At 42.5% G+C, this 14,904-nt stretch overlaps 1 long non-coding RNA gene across 1 annotated transcript; it reads right to left on the reverse strand.

Annotated features, from left to right (window-relative positions):
• Window positions 1-413: 413 nt before the first annotated feature.
• Window positions 414-14,061, reverse strand: LOC108638880. Its single transcript, XR_001920119.2, has 7 exons — window positions 13,983-14,061; window positions 13,266-13,370; window positions 6,646-6,740; window positions 5,613-5,734; window positions 3,957-4,013; window positions 1,179-1,314; window positions 414-646 (listed from the first exon to the last, which is right to left on the reverse strand). It is a non-coding gene; the product is annotated as an uncharacterized LOC108638880 (long non-coding RNA).
• Between the last annotated feature and the right edge of the window lie 843 nt (window positions 14,062-14,904).

The following is a 14,904-nucleotide window of genomic DNA, read 5'->3' on the forward strand; positions in this document are numbered from 1 at the left end:
GATCAGCACACAAATGTACAAGTATTTAAATATGTCATATAAGTGTAAAAGAATAGCTGAGGATGTTCTTGATAAGCTCTGTGTAGCTGGATCCCACATGATATATTCCCACTTAAAAGATTTAGGCTGAAGATCTGAGTTGTATTGGCAAGAAATTCATGTTTACAGCTTGTTCCAGTGTCCCACCACCAATTATATTATTACCTATAATAACAATTGCAATCAAAACCATATATAATACGTGTTATCATTCTACAGTGTGCCATTTCTAATTAAACCTGTTGATTGATGTTAAAATGTAATTCCGCACGAGAACATTAACCCAAAAAAAAAAAAAAAAAAAAAATCAGATCTTTTCACCCCGAAAAAGAAACCTGGATTCTGAGAAGCCCAGCTCAAAAGTGGCAGGGCAGGTCCTAGAGGAGGATGTTGCCTGTGTTGCAGGTTTTGTACAGGACCAGCAGCCAGAGCAGTGTGAAGGTGCTGAGCACGGAGCAGACGACGGCCGAGCTGTGGCTCCAGTCCAACGACGATTATATCATCGAGGTGAAGGCCACCACCGAGGGGGGGGATGGCACCAGCAGCGAGCAGATCCTCATTCCCAGGCTAGCCAGTAGGTTCAAGCTGCTTCCCCCTTCAACTTTGTCTTTTCAGGAACAAAAAAAAAAACAAAAGAAAAAAAAAAGGAATTAATACTTATACGTTGGGTGGTAATAAGGTCATTAAAAAAAAAGCAATTAACAGTCTTCACGCCCTTATGCTTGACAAATTCCATCCTGCTGAACTGGTAAATTACCATGTAAATTGGTATTAAAAATGTTAACTTTTTTGCTTTTTCTCCTTTTTTTTTTTTTTTTTTTAAATTATTACCTTGAAAGTAGAGTCATAGAAACACAGAATCATTAAGGTTGGAAAAGACCTCCAAGGTCACCGAGCCCAACCTCTGACCAAATACCACTTTTTGTCAGCTAAACCAGACCACTGAAACCATTCATACAATTTCAGCATTTTGCAAGGGGTTTCTGTAGTTTAAAAATATTTACTGTGGTTTTGTAAATTTCTACTGTTTGTAAGAAGTAAAAAAAAAAAAAAAAACAAAACCAATAATTTTTTGCTTAGCATGTGGGAAGGGTAATAGTTTGGCACAGCACACAGTCATGCTTTCATTTAATCCTGACCTTTTCCATTTTTCACAGGTATGGATGCAAGAGGTTCTGGTCCATCAGTCTTGAATATCTTCAGTGTGTCCAGCTTCTTAGCAACAGTATTTTCCTTGACCCTTAATTCAGTGTTGTAATGATATATTTGCATTTGCTGCAAGAAAAAAAAAAAGAATTGGTTACTAAAGTGCTTTTTTAAAAAAAAAAACTGCAGTGGTTAATGCATGTTTTTCTTCTATCCTGACGTGTTTTTAAATTCTTTATATTTCACTGTAAGTTGAAGTAAAAATACCATGTAAAGTTTAGCAAATCCTTTAAAAAGGAATCTGAAATGCCTTAATACTTGAACCAAAGGAGTTTACATATTACATACTTCAGATACAGTGTAAGAGAGAGGGAGAGCAATGGCACTATGGTCAGAGGAAGAGCTTAGCTCAGTGAGAAACTCCATTTTTGCAGCGACACCAAACTGTTCTGGGGATGTTCTGCATTGTTACAATACTGTTCTACAGAGAAAAGATGGAATCAGAGACATGGGTGTTGTTAATCGGGTGATAACACACGGACCAAGTGGCTGTTCTTCAGACAGTGTCACAACCCAGGAGGTTTGGATCAGTTTTCCTAGTGTCCTTTGTGTCAGTTATTCTAAATCTAGCGAGAAATCCCAGGTGGAAGGGAGGGAAAAGTCTCAATATGAGTGTTAGTTTTGCACGGTCCACGCTGGGGTGTCCAAGAGGGGCCTCCAGTGCTGCTCCTAAGAAATGATCTCACAGCTGTGTTTCAAAGAGGCCTCTCTTTTTTATCACAGATGTTTATGCACCTTTTCAAACACCTGCCCTTCCTCTCCATCCGTAATTTTTGAAGTTCATTTCCTCAAATCCCCACCTTATATTTCTTAACCAGGTTCTTCATTCATAACCAAATTCTCCCACCTTCAGGCTCATTTTTATTGCCCTCCCTGTGTGTTAGTGTCCCACTAACAGGAGTTCCCAGTTGGAAGCACTGTTGGAATGCAGTTGCACCACGGCCTTATGAAAAGGGACGACCACCACCTCCCTACCTTGAGATGTGGTGCTTCCAGATATGCAGCCCCAAATTATCTTGCTCTTTTATCATCTACCACACTGCACTGTAAGCATCCTTAATTCAGTGTTACAGTCAGAACTCTCCTTCCTGCTGCTCTTTAACCCATTCAAAACTGTCTCACCTTGTCTGGCTCTCAGACACACCCCACCACTGTCACACGATTCTGGTAAGTTTATGGCAATACTGTAGAAGATAATAAAAAATTATACAACAGCACTTCAGGCTTGCTATTATAGAGAAATCTGTGCTTGCTTTCATAGCAGTATATTAAAGATACATTAAACCTGGTCCATTTGACTTCTATATTTGTGAATTTAGTCAAATCAGCCTTTTAGACACCTTTTAGGGAGCTGACAACATCCCTGTAACAGCACACATGACATAAAGCATATCCTTTTAAAGACTGCTCTTTTTAATTTCACAGTATTATTACAACACACAGAACCACAAAGGGAGAACCAGGATTAATGAAATTATGGTAGCACTGTAGAAAAAAAATACCTTGATATGCATTCAGATAGCAAATTACCTGATTAGCTCCAGCTGACACTATGTGCTAACTGTTGAAGTAAGCAAGAGCTGTATATAATGTACATATAGAGCTATAAATGACTCGTTGCTTTTCCATGTGGCAAACCAGTGTTGTTTTCAGACACATGCAAAGGGGGGGGGGGAGATGGAAATACAGGTGTTCCTAGTAAGTATATAGTTATGTTTCATGCAACAAAGGGTGACTCTGTTGTTTCACACAATTCTAGTCCATGTTCCTGTACTGCCATTCTCATGGAATTACATTGTATTATTTAATTTCTAGTTATATATCTCCATGAGATATGTACCAGGTACCTTGTTTCATATTGAAAAGTTCAAAATTTATCCTTAAAACTTCCAGTTGTGTGTGTATCCTATGGTTATCTGTATGCATTTTTTTCTATTGCTCTAATAAAATATTTATTACATTGAGGGATAGTAGAATATTTCAAAGTATTATTGCTTGTTCCTATTATATATTTGCACATTTGGGGGGTTTAATGCATCTAAAAATGGTTGTGCTTGAGCTGCTGAGCTCCATCTCTGCCCACAGGTTTACAGCAGAGTGGACAAAAAGCCACTTCCCTTTCCCTGGCTTCATTTCCCATCTATCCAATTAGGCTGTTTCCTCTCCTCTGAAATGGAAAAAAAAACCCCAATGTAATTACATTGAAGAAGAGTTAGTTCTTTATAGTAATTTATTCAGTGTATCACTATTTAGCATTAAGCTGCACATCCTGTTTTCCACTGCATTTTCCTGTTCCCTACACAGCTGCATTTTCTTGTAAAGCCCAGACTTTTCAGCAAAAAAACCTTCTCCCTGGTACCACATATTAAGCTTTTAAAGCGTGGATTCCACCTGCAAACAGGGAGCTGATCCAGGTACTGCCATAAGAGTTAATAATGATGCCAACACAAGTGTATTGAATTAATGGGGTTTTCCCTTTCAGGTGGTTGTAGGTGGACACACATGCCTTGCTCTGCTTCCCCCAGTGTCCATATAAGTCTTCTTTAAATTGATCTCTGTTTCTTCTATCATCTTAATTTAGTTAATGGTTATTTGCATTAATAAAACTGACTTGATTCTCCAGTGAGCTGGAACAAAATAAGTTGTCATTGGGAAAGTACAGGAGGAAAAGGTAAAGAGGCAGTAAGGGAAAAGGAAAGGGATAAGCCTACCTCCAGCAAGCATTTCCAGAGCAGCTCCTGTGACTGTCCAAAAGTAGCAATTCAGTCCTGGGGTGAAAAAAAAAAAAAAAAGAAAGAAAACTAATCAATAATAATGAAAAATATGAATAACATTGCTTATACAACAGGAACTGTTGGGGCAGGTAGTTCTGCCATTCCACTCTGAGTTGTACTTCCACCAAAACCAACAGCACTTTGGCACAACTATTATTTGAAATCTAGTAAGAAAGAAGGATAGATTTCAGTCACAGTCCTTAGTAAAGCACTACTGTAAATTGCATTGTTTTCAATTCCCTATCCAAAAGCAGAGTTGTATTCTAAAGCCTGAATTTCTCAGAGGTAGCTGGAATAAGAATTTTTAAAAAACAAAAAAAACACTACTTTTTCTTTGGACAGCTTACTGTTGGATATGTTACAAATATGCAGGATCCTCTATGAATACAAAATGAGTTAAAAACTAATATCACTTCAGCCCAAAGAAATATTGGAGATCTCCATTTTCAACTTAATTTGCCTTTCAGTGGTGGAATGCAGACGTGGGCAGTGCCTGTCAGGTTGTATATGTTATGTCTTAATAACAGGCAATAAAGCAAGCTGTCCTGCATGAGGGAGTGCATTAATCTGACAGCTCTCTGTCTGAAATAAATAACAGTGGAATATTGTGAAAATAAAACGAGTTTGTAAACAGGCACTAGCTCTTTTAGGGAAAACAGCCACCTGGATTGTTTTATATGCTAATGCTTTGAACTCCTGAAAAGCAATAAAAAGGGATATGTTTAGCAGGGATAGAACTGAGTGTGCATTGCTCTGGTTTTTAGCGAGGCTGCTTGATGAAAAGAGGCCCTTTAAATGTGGGGCTTGCACAGTGGGAGCCGCCAGGGGGTGGGGGACGTGGGACATCCCTCACTGCAGCTCTGGAGATCAGTCTGCCCTCTTGGAAAAGGGATCTCCACAGCTCCCAGCTGCCTCCCTGGCGTGGTCACAGCTTGGGTCTCCCTGGGAAGCAGGAGGTACAGCCTGGAGAGAGGACGAGAATTCCTCTTTTTCCAAGCTACTCCAGCAGCCTCAGCAAAGCTCTGCTTCTCAGAGGTGCTGGTAAATGTCTCACCCTTGGCTTGGAAGTGTTTCCCAAGGTCAGCTGAGGGTGTGGGCACCTCGTTGACATCCTCTGTGCTGCCTCTCATGAGGTGCATCACCGAGTTCTCCTTCCCAAAATTTCTGATATTTTGACAGACACTCACCTTTCCTTTCATGGATCCTCTTCATCACCTGAACTGCCACACTGCAGTGTCTGCACTGGCCCTTGTAATTCATCCCCTGCTCTTTGCTTGCTTTGGGTTTAAACTCTCTGGTTTGAGACTTCACACTTCGTGCATGAGAGTGTTTCAGTATTAGAATTTTGCAGGACCTTCATGTGCATCCTTCCTTTGCTTTTTCCATCCTTAAGGGTCAGGAAAACTTCATAAACTCACTTGGAATTAAATTTCCTTTCTTGAGCTCCCTGCTGATCTTTTTGAGGTCAGGAAGTATCTTTTAAAGTCTTTTTTTTTCCCCTTTCAAATGCACAAATACAGGAGACGTGCCAGTAACCCCATGCAGCATTTCTAAGACACTTTCTTCCTAATGTACCCAAGATTATTTTCTTACCCTTTAAGGGCATAATTAGTGCTGTGAGGTCTGGGCCATGCCTGCTCTCTGTGCTGTGCTCTTCATTCCAGCTCAGCCATTAATTCTCTTTGGGTGGGGGAACATCAGGGCATTGGCAAATGCTGAAAAGGAAGGAAGGATCAAAAGCATCCTGTTAGGAGCCATGGGAAAGGGTGCAGCTTCAAGATGCTCATTAATTCAGCCCGTGATAATTTAAACTCAAAGCAACTCCTGGGACAGCGGGACATCCAAAATTACCCGTCAGGAAAGAGAAACTTTGGAGCGTCCCGGTCCTTGCTGCCCTCAGCCTCCCAAATCCCACACTCCCTGGGATGCAGAATGAGAGGAGGGACATGGAATTGCTTCCCCTCTCCATTCCCAGCCGAGGGTGCAGGATTGGAGTCCCCCAGCAGCACACAGGGAGGGTTTGCCTGCCCTTGCAGAAGAACAGACTGAATTTTTTGTCACCTCTAGGAGAGGTGCTGCAAATGTTCCCCTGAGATGGGAGCACCTGAATGCACTCCCTGTGCCCATTCCTTCCAAAGAGGGGATTTTGACAGGCAGGAAAGGTGTCCATTGGGGTTGCTCTCCCTGGTGATTCCATTTTAGGGGATCATTCTGTTTTATGCTGGAACACAAGCTAAAGACATGAAAAGAAACAAGTCAGAGAAAACAAGGGAAAGTCCAGCCTTTCGTGCCCCTTATGATCCAAATAATAAATCTTTTTCCCAGCTGAGGGCCTGTAAAGCAGTTGATGAGAAAAGGACATGTGTTTAACAAGAATTTCCCTCATTAGCAATCCAAGGAGGGCCATGCTTAAGGCAGACAAATAATTTAATTTTGTCACACTTCCTAACATTGCCACCAAACTGAGGCATTTACAGTCACACTTGTCACAACACTAATTATCTATTTGAACAGCAGAGCTCCACTGATTGAATGAGTTCTGCAGTGAGATCATTTCATCAGCAGCATCTGATTGTCATGACGTTTTGGATATAGACTATAATGACAGGAAATATGGCTTTGGTACCTTTACAGCAGCTTCAGATGAGACAGAGGGGAACTTCAGCAGCCAAAAGCTTCTGCTCATGGACTGGAAAACAATGTCCTGGGGGCTTGTGTTGCCTTGGAAACATGAAAAATAAAGCACCATTAATTACCTATTTTCAAGCAACCAGTGTATCCAGTGCCGAGGGCCTGATCCAAGGCTAATGAAACCCTCACCCCAATTTCAGCCACTTGGACTGATCAATCAGCTCTTCTGAGCAAAGGGAGGACCGAGGCAGAACAAAGCTCTGCCAAGTTTTACTTCTGGCTGAGATTCCAGAAGGCTCCAGGCAGACACTCCAAGTGCAGTGGCTCCTCTTCCCTTCACACCCATGACTTTGAAAACATCTTCAGCTGTTTGTTTGTTTTTTTTAAATACATGCCCTCTTGTTTTGAAGAGGTACTAACAGCTGAACTAATAAACATCAGGCAAACACACATACAAGACCTGTGTATAAATCCCACATACATATATTTTCTCCAGATTGGAAACCAAGCTAGTCCTGGGCACTGGCACAGAACCATGAGTTCAGTCAGACCTTCTGCTGTCATTCTTTCTACCCAAAAGACTGCCAAAATAGTCTCTACTATTATATCTTCTGTACAGTCACTTTTAAGTGTAATTAAATATTTTTAACTACAGAGCGTTTGCTGCTTTTCCTCCCATTAGTCACTGGTGCTTTGGTCCTGATTTTATAATTGGGAAATATAACTCTGTACAATAACTCCATGAAATAACTCTAATAATAAATAACTCTCTGGAATTGGTGAAAGTAGAATCAACTTCTTCTTTATGGGAGTTTGAAGTTATCCTAAAATTTTCTTTTTGGAAGACTGTTCACCCCTGCTGCCAGCACAGTCCAAAGCAATCAGCCAAAACTCCTAAAGTATGGAAGGACAAAAATAATTCCAGTAATTTGGAGATCCTGCCCACAGCACAAGTTTGGGGCACAGCAACCTCCCAGGCTGCTGGAAAAGAACCCCTTTCATCTTGTAATACAATGTAAATGCTATTTTTACACCGGTCCCAGATATTTTAAGCAAAAATTTGCTTAAAAAAGACTGAAAGACAATCTCTTCCTTTCATTTGCTTCCATTTCTAAATGAGCTGTAATTTTGAGTTTTCTTTTCTCTCTCCAGTTTTCCTCAGGAAAAATGCCAGTGGCAATCTCCACCAATCTCTTGACTCTTTCTGGAGGTTAAACTGACTACAAGAAAACTGGATCAAAGGGAAAGAAAAACTTTGTTCTAGAAGCACAAAAATATTTACATAATAACAAGATAAGCCAGAACTCCTCATTTCTACCATGTGGACACGCTTGTAAAAAGGATGTAAAAAAATTAGGCCATTTTTAGTTTAACTGGGGAGGTGAGGAGAGGAGGGATTTAATAGCTCATGTAAGAGAAGAAGAGACAAGGCTGGAAATCAGTTTGTAATGCAGCTAATTGAACAGATCCAGAGTTTTCAGGGTTTCCTGCCTGGAGGAGAAGAGTCTCTCAGAGCTATTTTGATGCACGAGAGGAAAAGAGAATAAAGTTTCCCACCACAGAAAATCGAGTGGGAAACAACAGCCAGAAACAACTGGATTGGAGCTCCTGGAAAACACGATAAGAGCTTTGTTTCAACCTCTTCTGAGCTGCTCTCTGAGCTCCTCAGCTGTGACCACAAATTTTGGCAGCAGAGTAAAAACAGGACTGATAAGAGATAATACAAGTGGGATTGGGGTTGGTCACTGCAGAGCAATAAAAAATTAGAGACATTTTTTCACAGGACGTTGCTCAAGAATTGGCCTCTCTTGGGGCAGCTCCAGTAAACTCAGAAAAAATTGGAAGTTCAATACACTTGTCGATATTTATTCTAATGAGTTCATCATCTCCCCTCACTGATGTGCTGGAACCAAACCATAAATGTTTCCATATCAAACACCCACTTGTTCCTGCCCTGGGAAGAGCAGAGACATCCATTCTGCACTTAATTAGCTGTCCTTTAGGAAGAAATGAGAAAGGCCATGCTTTAAATTAGACCCATCTGGTAAAGGCCTTCTTGAAAAGATGAGGCTTATGTGATGTTTTGGAGCTGTCAGAGGCAGAGGCCATCTGTCCTGACTAACTGCTGCCAGTCATCAGGATTCTGCTCTATAATGATTGTTTATATGAAAAAGGTGACTGAGGGGTCAGAGTGCTGAAATCTGAACAGGAACATCGTGGTGGAGTCTAATAAAAGCCCAGGTAAGGAGATGGGGAGTGAGGCTTTGCTTCCCAGCACCTCCCTTTCCTCCAAGGACATCACAGGGCTCTTGAGTTCAAGAAAGAACCAAGATGCTGCTGCTTGTGGCCACTTTTCTATTTAACTATAGTTTATGGTAGAAAATGTGGGTCAGATTCAGGTCCCTCCCCAAGGGGTTTTAACCCAATATCTCTTGATTTTCATGAAGCCTCATGGATTAGAATCCTCCCTTACACCTACACCTGAACACCCAGCTGTATATTTGGGATGAAAGCTCAGCTTTTAGAGATGAAGAAACCACGATTTCTAGTCCCAGATAACTCACTAAGTGGGACCCATTACGACCAGCCCATGGCATGGTCACAAGCCACAGCTCCAAGACTGAATTGCTGCAAATCAGGCTTGGATCTCATTTTTTACCCCCATTCTCTGGGGTTTCAATTCATTTCCAACACTCCACGTGCTCTGTTCTTTGGTCCCAGCCCAGCTGAGGTGCAGGCACACAGGTCCTGCTGTTCCCAAAGCAGCTCCTGCCTCGCTGCTCTTATCAGGGCAGCACAGGGCTGGGACCAGCTCCTAAAGAGAGGAATTGCTTACATAATTCATGATGACTCTTGTTGCCAAAATAGCCAGACAAGCTTAAAAATATAAGCAGACACTATGAGGGACAATATGCTTAAAATGTTGAATTTATGGTAGTGGCATAGAATGGGAAATACTTGAAATTAGAACAAAACTGTAAGGTATTAGAGAAATGCCACACATTTGCTGCATTTCAGCCATCAATAATGTATCGTGCTTTGCTTTAAAGGCAGAAGAGGATGATGGTGCCCAGGTGGTTCAAGGAAGATATCTGAAGTGCCAAATAAACATATTATTTGTTGGCGAGTTCCCCTTGTACCCTCCAGGGCAGGGACCTGCCCAACAGCTGCTGTATATGGGCTTTATAGGCATTCTTTATGAGTGATAAAAGAAGTGTTTGGACACAGAATCATGGAATCATTTGGTTTGGAAAAGACTTTCAAGGTCTTTGAGTCCAACCATTACCTCAGGAGTGCCAAAGCCACCATTAAACCATGTTTCCCAAGTGCCACATGTATATATCTTTTAAATCCCCCCAGGGATGGTGACCCCTGGGCAGCCTGTTTCAAGGTTTGACAACCCTCTCAAGGTTTGACAACCCTTCCTGGCACAACTTGAGGCCATTTCCCCTTGTTACCTGGAACAAGAGACATCCATTTCTCTATCTGTGCAGAACACTGAAGTTTTGTGAGCACAGTAACTTGAACACAGAGAAAATGGGTGCAGAGGTAAACACACCAAAGGGCACTGGAGCATCCCTGCTCACAGGGGGAAAATATTTGCTAGGACAGAACTCCTGCCTCCCAACTTCAGAACCTACTCACTTAAACAGATGAGGACAAATATATAAAATACATCCCCTGAGGCAGCGAGGGGCTGCTCTATCCACGCCAGCAGCAGAGAAGATGCTGGTTGCCAGGTTGCAGATGGACACCACACATTTTAGAAATTAAACTATAAGTGGTTGGTTGTGTGGTGTTTTTTTTTTTTTACCACATCAGTCGGATTTCTGTCTGTGGGAAACTTTTCCTCAGAGAGGCTCTTTTCACAGACACAGCAGGGATGGAGGTAACAGCATGAAATGAGAGAGTTTGAAAAGCAGCGGCGTGCTGCAGGAAGCCCAGCATTTGCATGTTAAGCTACATCTATTCCCTGAACGCTCAAGACACATGAAAGCAACCTCAGATTTTTGGTTAGCAGCAGATCTATTCGCTGCAGCCTGAATTTAAAGGTCAGGGATGTTTAGAGGGGTTTTTTGTTGGTTTTTTTTTTTTCTTTTTGCACTTAGCTGGAGCAGTGTTACACGGCTCCCCTTGGGAAGAGCAGTGGGAACAGCAGCAGCTCTGCTGTGCCAGGACACCGGGTCACAGTCCTGTTTGTACCAAACAGTGTCTTGACACCAGCCCCCATTCCCAGTGCCAGTGGCCCTGGTTCACTGGGATGTTGTAGAAGAGACACTTCTCTGATGCCCGTGACCTTAACAAGAGCTTTTTAGTGCTTGTCAGGGCTATGACAGCTGAATCTTTTTAGGCATGTAAGTGAAAAGCAGCTGAACAAGACCCACTGTCTTTTCAGAAAACACAGCCCTGAGGGAAGTTCGAGACATTCAAACTCAATTTTAACCTTTCTCATCTTCAGAAATCAAGCTTATTTGTGACCAGGCTGAAGGTTTCCTACCTGACAAGGCACTTCTGTGCCCTTTGGCTTCATGCTATGTGGCTGGAGGGGCTGGCAGGGCTAACACCCATCATCTCCCTCCCACCAGCACCACCTCACTGGCACCACCAGGGCTGTGGGCACGGATGCTCAGTGGTGCCTTTGCTCCTCCTCCTCCTCCCATGGCACCCTGATGGACAGTTGAGCATTGCAAGGTTGTCATGCACACCACTGAGCTCCCCAGGATGCTGTTTCCTCCTTCCCTTCAGCATTCAGGAGCAGGTGAAGCAGGAGATAAAGAATAAAATGATGACCCTTGTCATTGCCTTCAAACGAGCAGCACTGATGTGGCTGCATATCTGAATATTCAGGAGAGGGGCAGACCTACACGCTGGATTTACTGAGATAAATGTTGGTCTCAGCTGTTGAATTCCTGGTGCTGATGAAGGCTGCGGAATAATTGCATGTGTGCAGAGTGGATAAGAGGTGAGGGCTTGCTGTTGCCTGCCAAGAGATAAAGGACTCGAACAACTGCTGGTTTGTTTGGGTTTATGATTAGATTGATATGGCTCATGTCTTACTATACTCATGATATGGGTGAGCAGTTAAACAGAAATAGAAGCCCAGATCCTTGGACTGACCTGAAATACACTGGGGAGCTGGTAGGAAGGACTCCTGGAGAGACTGATCCAACCCCAGAAAGCAATAACCCTCCAGAGGGTTATTTCAGTCCTTCTGGACTGGACTGCTGGCGAGATGGCACATGGTCCCATCCCCTCTGAAGGTGCAGCACAATTTCTGAAGCCACAAGGGAGAAAGAGATGGGGACAGATTTGTCTCACATCCCCCCAAACAGAGACACACCCCCCAACACTGGAAGCAGAGGCAAACCCCCCCCAGACTTCCCAGCACAACTGCACGTAGTGGGATTTAAAAAGACCTGTTTCCAGACACCTGCCTTCCCCTCGTAGTACTGGCATGGTTTCTCACATAACTGAAGGAAAGCTCCTAACTTCAGAAGCATAGCATTCTAAAGACAAGTGTGTCTCACTCAGAAATCCTCCAGGTACTTGTTCAGCACTTCAGTGACGGGCGAGCTCAGGTCTGACAGCAGCAGCTCTCAGGGGTGTCACCAGCGTCACACGGGGCACTGGGGACATTCAGTGGCGTCACTGAACCACCAGACTTGCTTAGCAAGGCAGAACATCCACCTGGGGCTTTGGCAGGCTCAGGTTTTGGCCTCCCAGCTCCCTTGCACGAATGCACTTGTGCTTTGCTCTGCTGCCTCCACAAGCACTGACGGTGCTGAGGCCCCTGGTGTGCTGAGAGACCACTCATTCTGGTGATGAACGTCACAAAATTGCCTGGGGCTTTGGTTTGGTTTTTTAAACACTTGCTGTATATCTAGATAAACCCCTTGTCTTATGCTGGAGTAAATTTTCTGTTATCTCTGCCTGTAAACCTCCTACTCAAAGGCAGCATCTCCCATTACTGCAGTGCCTGGGGCATCTGTTCAGGACAACACTGGGCACTGTGAAGTCTCAGGGTTTGGCTCTACCAGCCAAGAGCTCCAGCCTCAAAGGACCTTGAGAGATTCCACGTGTCTCCCTCCAAGTTACACATCTACCATATAGCACAGCACCACGGGCTGGATCAAACTGTGCTGAGGTCTGATCCAAAACAGACAAATCCACACCTGCTTCTGGCATCTGATGCTACTTTTTACCCCTCTACATTCACTTCTTACCTCTCACCTGATCCTCAGCCAGGTGATAAATCTGTTCCTATTCTGGAATTCAAATGCTACCTCCCCAGAACTCTTCTCCTTTTCAATACTGTCCTCTCTGTGTGGGTTGCAATATATGATCTTACATGTGGGATGAAATCAGCTGTAGCTGTCAGTGACCACCTGAATCAGGGTTTTATGCAAGTAGTACCAAATATTTCAAAACAGAGAAAAAATTCTGATATACCCATAAATGAAAATATTGCCTCTTACTTTTAAATGCATTATTTCATGAGAAATGTTTTCCTACTGCATTTAAACATGTGACTCTCTCAGGATTTAGTGCACCCATTGAAAATTTTCATCATCAAAATAAGAAAAATCAGACCAGCTCTGAATCAGAGTTGCTCACCTTTAGAATTCTCATTTGAGCTCTGCTCAGGCTCTCAGGCACAAACAGCTCCATGTCCTTCGACACACGAATGGTGCAGTCTGGAAAAGTTTCCTTTGGAAAAAGCTGTGAGAAAAAAAAGAAGCTGAATCATCACAGAGACTCAGTATGGGGGAATACTGAGGAATCGCTGTCAGTCTCATTAGTGTGGGCAACACAATCATGTTTAGAGGCTAAAAAATATGTAGCCAATATTTGCATCTTATAAAACACAGGTGAATTTTGTACAACCTAGGACCAGTTGGGCTGCAGTGGAAGTTGGGAGACATGGCTGAGGTAGGAACTCAGCCTGCTTGGTATGTGATTTTGGGCATGTTTGCAATTCATGTTTAGAATTCAATTATTTACATAGTTGGCAGAAATGTAAAAGCAAATAAGATATAGAGTGGGAATATCTGTGGTTTCTTATGACAGTAAAAGAAGACAACTTCAAAACAGCTTTAAAAATGAAGGCCAACATTATTTCTAGATTTACAGCTTTTAATGGTCTCAAAAACACACACTCCAAACTAAAGCAACGATAAGCTAATGTTGGAGATGCAATACACAATATTCTGGATTAATGTACATGCAAGATGACAGCCTAAACTGGGAATTCTTGTTCTGAAACCATATTGCCTTTATATGGTCACAAGGAAGTTAGAAAATAACATATATGAGTCCTTTCCCTATACCTACCATGGGCAATAGAAATCCCAGCCCACAAAAAGGGCACTGCAGTGACCATCCATATATGTCTTAAACATATATGAAGCTGGGTGAACAAAAGACAAAACTGGAGGGTGCTGAGTTCTCTGTTTCATATCTCAGTCTTAACTCTGTCTTCCCATCACGCCTGCCCTGGTAAAGAGAGGAAAATGGGGCTGAAAATTACCAAGCAGGTGTTTCAAAGACATCCGTAAGCAGTTCTGCTATAGTCTAATTAGTGCTCTAATACATATCATAGTGCAGACTCATCATTATTTCCTCTTCATTAGCTGCTGAAATATAATGTATCTTAAAAAAAAAAAAAAAAAAAAAAAAAAAGAAAAAAAGAAGTCAAGCCCATTTTCCTTTTTTTTTAATTTAAAAAAAACCCCAAGAGCTTGTTTCTCCCATTACCATAACAAAGACAACAGGAATATGATTAATGCATGCCATCTAAACTATGTGCACTGTGCATTAAATACCAATGCACCATCCCAGCCTAAAGTGAGCTCCAAAATTATAAAACACACACTTGTCAATATTAACACTTGCACCAAAGGAAATGTTTAGAAAGAGAACAACAGGAGAATAAATCTTTTCTTCTGGTTGTCTTCGTGTAAATGCTGAACCCTACTCCTGTTCTTTGGAAAGAGAGAGACCCCAAGTCCACCAGAATCACCCAGATTATTTAAGGCATGGTCTGACCTGGTGGGGAGAGAGCTCCAGGAGATATGTATTTGTAGTCACTCCTGTGAGAGCAATTGGTGTCAGCTCTACACAGCTTTCAATTAGTTTTGGCTGGTGGTGGCCCTCTCTCTGCCCGAGCACACACCTTCAGGATGGAGAGATTGCTAAAACACTGCCATTCCTCTCAGCTCCTCGGATGGACTCTGCAAGTGCTGCTCCCAGGATC

The sequence above is a fragment of the Manacus vitellinus genome, unplaced genomic scaffold, assembly GCF_001715985.3.
Source record: "Manacus vitellinus isolate BGI_N305 unplaced genomic scaffold, ASM171598v3 scaffold_14_pilon, whole genome shotgun sequence".
In the NCBI taxonomy this organism is placed as follows: Eukaryota; Metazoa; Chordata; class Aves; order Passeriformes; family Pipridae; genus Manacus; species Manacus vitellinus.